This window comes from Chenopodium quinoa, unplaced genomic scaffold (genome assembly GCF_001683475.1).
Source record: "Chenopodium quinoa cultivar QQ74 unplaced genomic scaffold, ASM168347v1, whole genome shotgun sequence".
Classification (NCBI taxonomy): domain Eukaryota; kingdom Viridiplantae; phylum Streptophyta; class Magnoliopsida; order Caryophyllales; family Amaranthaceae; genus Chenopodium; species Chenopodium quinoa.
In genome coordinates, this window is record NW_018742903.1 from 1,086,723 (window position 1) to 1,092,722 (window position 6,000).

Here is a 6,000-nt window from a genome sequence, read left to right on the forward strand (position 1 = left end):
CTCATGGCTCACCGACATACCTCTTATGTCGTGTCGGGCTCGTGTTTACCTTTTTTGTGCCAACATGGCTCATGTCCATATCAAGTACTCCGTAACAAATTATACCATTATAAACAAAATTATCTTTTAATATAACCAACTAGTTATTGGCATGGGCGATGCCCCGAATTTCTATAATTTTGTAAGTTGATCAAAATTAAATTTAGAAGGTTAACGTTCAACAATATTTATAAGTAAATGAAAATAAAATAATAAATTAAGATTAATGGATATTAGTTTTTATACATTTTACTTTGCATAATAAAATAATAACTTAGGTAAATGATAATAAATAATATTAATGTACTTTGTATAATTGCTTGAATGGTATTGAATGTAGAAAATTAGCATCCAAGGAATCAATGACCATTAGTGTGTGATTAAAGCATTCTAAATTAAATTGTAGAATATTGTGCAATTACTTAGGAGTTAAATTTTATGGGAAAATTAAATACGATTGAATGTTACGTATATGAAGAGTTTTAGAATGATAAATAATGACACATTAGGTGACACATACCGCTCATGTGGTGCCAAATCATACGGGAGGACGATGACACATATCGTTAGCTTGTTGTTCCTTTGAGTTTTAATAATATTATAGATAAGAAAACGATGAGGGCTTATAAAAAAATTGAGAGATGTGAGAGAGTCTGCAAGACAAGAGATAGAGTGAGAATGAGAGCAACTAATGGAAATAGAAAAGGAGATTTATGGTCCCTATTTTCATTTAATATTTTATTAGTTCTTAGTGACTAGACTTTTTTTCTTGCGGGTATTTTAGTTTAGTTTTAGATCTATAATGGTATATAACATATTACTCCGTATAAATTTAGTTTGGTTTGGTTGTTAGATCCATACCTATTAAAACCAGATTTAAATAAAATAAAACTAAATAACTAAAAAAAACCGATTCAATACACTCGGACTAAGGGCTTGTTCTCTTCACCTTATAAAAATAAGTTTCAGGTCTAATAAGTTCAGATCAGTTCAGATAAGTTACAATAAAGTCCAATAAGTTTAATAAGGTCTAATAAGTCCAATAAGATTTAATAAGTTCCAATAAGTTAAATAAGGTCTAATAAGTTCCAATAAGTTTAATAAGGTCTAATAAGGGCATCTTCTATTCACCTTATTTTCACTTATTTCAGGTGTAATAAGTTCATATAAGGCCCTGTTTAGTTCACCTTATTTTTGCTTATCTGAACTTATCTGACTGGTCTGGTGTGATCTGATCTTATCTGATCTGGTCTGATCTGATCTTATTGTTTGATTTGACCAAACTTTGACCTTAAGTGTACGATAATCTATAAGGAAAAAATTTATCAAGTGGGATCTTGTTAGATTCATAATAATGTGTATTTTATTAATACGTAATTTTCATAATTTTTTTCATTATGAAATTAAAGATATTTAGCGACAAAAGCACATAAAACGATGATCTGATCCGAACTTATTTTTTCAGATCTGAACTTATTTTTTTCTGAAATAAGTAAAAATAAGTTGAACTAAACAAGGCCTAAGTTCACTTAAGTTCAGATAAGTTCAGTTTAGGAAAAATAAGTTATGATAAGGGATACCCAAGTACAAATTCATATAAGATAAATTAAGTTTCATAAAGTTTAATAATTTCAGATTAGTTTAGGTAAGTTCTGATAAATTCATATAAGATAAGATAAGTTCAGATAAGTGAAAATCAGGTGGATAGAACACACTCTAAGTTCCAATAAGTTAAATAAGGTCTAATAAGTTCCAATAAGCTCTAATCAAGTCTAATAATATACAAATTTTTTCCTACACCCCTTTCATTCATAATGGTGTCATCTTATATTTTTCGGTTTCGAATCACACATAAAATGTTCATTTTTGTACATGTAAATATTCATTTTTGTATCATTAAATGTTCAATATTGTTAATATGACCTACTATATTCAAATTATTGTATATATTTTTGTTTTCAGACAGTTTTTATTAATTTTCCTTATTATCTAGTTCAGTTAATAGACTTTGTTTGAAAATATATCTTTCAGTATAGAATAAAAGTAATTCAATATAATTACATTATAACATCATTTTAAATTAACACATGCTCATTGTTTCTTAAGCATACAAGGATATATTTTTAACTTTTCAAATGTACATAAGCTTAATAAAAAAAATAAAACTATAAAAAACAATAAAAGTGAAAATCTTAAACTTAAAAAATGTACATATTATACATATATCTTACAAAATGAACATCATTTTTTTTAATGTGTAATACATTTGGTATAAATAAAAGGTATATAGAATCATCCTCCTAGTTATACACTTGTACCCCTTCTACTATTATGATGTTTTGTGTGCTTTCCTTCATACATAATTTTTTTCTCAATATATACATCATCGTCTTTCACATTTTTTTTTTATTTGATTATCTTGTAAAAGATCAAATTTGTAAAGAAAATTTTAGTTACAATTAAACACACTATAAATAAAATTGGATAATCAAATAAACATTTGTAAATACAAATTTGAACACATTGTTAGACATGAACATAGTTCAATATAAGAATGAACAACTATTAATTAAATCTAAATGAACATCTTTTAACATGAAAATTAACAATTATTAAAAGTCAAAGGAACATATTTCAACACGAGAATGCATGAACAAATATTAAAATTTAACTGAGCTTTTTCATTATGATAACAAATAAGTATTGAAATTCAAATGAATATCTTTTAATGTGAGTATTGAATGAATAAGTATTAAACTAAACAAATATGTTTAGATATGAGAATGAACATTGTGTTAGATTGACTATGAACATCTTTCAATATGAGAATGAACATATAATTTAAGAGAATGAATATGTATCAAATTTAATTGAACATATATTCAAATGAAAATGACCATAAATGAACATTAATTTCATCTAAAATGATTATTGTTGTATAAAAAAATGAACATTTATGATAGATTAAATTTTGATAGCCAAAATTCGCCAAATAACAATTTTAATTAACAAAATAAATAATATTAATTAAGAATCAATGATTATATTCCATATATCAAATTGATAATTTGTCTATAATTTAGTTATTAAAATATGAATATTAATCCTTTACAAATGAACATAAAGTTCATCTAAAATGAACATTTACAATAGATTAATTTACTAGTCAAAATTTACTGAACAACAATTTTAATTGACTCATGTTATGATTAATGAAAGTTCTTATAACATAATTCAAATATTATTATAAGAATCACTTCCATGATAAAGTATGAGAAATCAAAAACTCTTATTGAAATCCTTTATTAGATCTATAGAATCTATGAAGAAAATGGTGAAAAATACATTTATAAGAATTCCAATGACCGTTTATTACTATATGAATGACCGTATACTAATATATAAATAAACATTTATCAAAATGAAAAATGAACATTGAAAAATGAACATTCATCAAATTGAAAATAAACATTCATAAAAAAGAATTCACTGCGAACTAAATTTACATTTCTATAATCCTACGAAATATGTCAAATTAACCAGAAAATTAAGACAATTACACTCAATTTTCATTTTTTATGTCCAACATTTTTGTAATTTAATAACACACTACAAATAGATTCAACAAGTATACCAAGCATCATTCTACTATAATTATAGGAAATCAATTTTATGATTAAAAAAAAAATTATGAGAAATCAAGAACTATTACCAATTATTCCAAAAAAAAAAAAAAAACTATTACCGAAGTTTAATATATGTCTACAAAAAATAACTGAAGACCAAGGCAAAAAGTTGGGATTTGTACTTTTACCTTCCCAAAATAAACAAAAATAACTTACAATTTGATTTTCGACCTTTCTTTAAAGAAAATTCCTTCGATTTTGTGATTCCATCCTTTAAATCCAATGTTTTAGTTGAGATCGAAGAGAATTTTAATAATTTTTTTCAAGAGAAATTTGGGAGATTTTGATAGTTTAGGAGAGAGAAAATGGAGTGAAAAAGTGATGAGAGTGGGTAAAATTTGAGGAGAGCAAAAATATAGTAGTAATATTTCTTTTTTTAGCATTTATATGAGGAGAGAAATTAGGGGATTTTTTTTTTTCAACCTGATTGTAGTTACTTGGGAAGGGGGGGGGGGGAGGTGTAGGTATTAGTACCTACTGATTAGGGGATTTTGCTCCCACCAATCGGAATGCGCCACGTGGGCCAATCAGGTCCTGCCAAGTGTCCCCCGGTTGGAATTGTCAGGGCTTGCCACATGGCACGTGCTTATTCGTCCACCTTGGACCTATTATGTCATGACACGTGGCATACTCCATGCCTAATGGAGAAACCGGCCACCCAGGCCCAACTTCCGAGGGAAGCCCAATCAACCCTAGGTTAACCTAAACCTAGGATTGGCACGTTTCCCAAGGTTATAAATACCTCCCTTAATCCTCATTAAGGGGGATTACATGAATTACATGCTGATCACGCTAAAAATTAAATTACATACATTAAACACTCTCACCTAGAGAGACCCAATCACTTTAATTTCCGCATTAATTACTCCTTAATCAAGTACTAACTTGACCGTTGGAGGCGGAGCTCCCACCACCAGGAGTCTCCGTTGTTTTGCAGGTACAGGCGTCCGGTTCCAGTCTCGGAATTGTAACTCTCCCGCAGGACATCAGAAAACCCCGAAACATTTGGCGCCGTCTGTGGGGAGAGTACTTCTGAGATGGCATCCAAGTCTGTACCGACTCCTGAAGAGAGGCGTCCCCTAGACGACCCTCAAATTCAGTCGGACCACGATACTGAGAATGAATTTGAAGTTGAAGCTCACACAGCTTCAGACGGGACCCTAAGGGCCCGACGTACCCGTCATACCGAAAGGAGGGAACGGGAACATCTTCAAACTGGATGTGAGCCAGCAGGCGCACCGCCTGTTCGGCAGCAGCCGACTGATGGGTCTGCTCCCATCACAAGGAACGAACTCATGATCTTCATGAGGGACTTCAAGCGAGAAATTCAAGAGTTGATCAACAAGAAGCCGCCTGCTCTGGACAAGGAGCAGTCGGCTAAGAAACCTTCCACTTCACGGAAGAGGAAACCAGTTCAAGGGCGAGAGGCGACCCCTCATCCTAAATCTAGGAAGTGGGAGCCACCTGCCCTTGATTTCACAAAATACCGTTTTCCTACTCCAGGAAATAGGAAACCTGCATATTCAAGCGGACGGGTCGAAGCAAACATACACAGACGCTCGGCTACTGCTACAGAAGAAGAAGAGTGACCGATTGTCAGAGTCGGCCTCTACTTCACACTTCCAAGACAGTCTATGAAATACCTCGATGAGGCATACTCAGTCGTATCATGAGAGTCAGTCAGGCGGCACCTCCCGTCGGTCCGGCTTTCATAGCGACCAGGCGGTACCAAACTTACCGTTTATACCGCAACAACAGTATTTTTTACAACCACCTCCGTTTGGTGGACATGCAGCAAAAAACGTCCAACCTATGGACTGGCAGCTACGGTTGCTTAGACTTGGTGAACAACCGTCGGCCTTCTCCAAGGAAATTACTGAAGCCGCTCAGCCGGCCAAAGTGAAAAATGTATTAGTAGGCGCCTATGACGGCACTACTAACCCAGAAGACCATCTGATGGCATTCACCAACCTGATGTACCTTCAAGGGTTGGATGATCCCACTTGGTGCAAGTGTTTCCCAGCGACTCTCAAAGGAATCACACAACAATGGTTCGGCAACCTGCCGACTGGTTGTATAAATAACTTCAGGACGCTTGCTTACTTATTCACCTCCAACTTCGCCATGAACATCCCTGCGAAGAAGACGACCCTTGATTTAGGAACAATTCAGCAGGGCGAGAAGGAGGGTCTTCGTTCTTACATCAGGCGGTTTAACCTGATGAGAATACAGATTCAAGGGTTACCGGATGAAGTAGCCTATACTGACTTTTTAA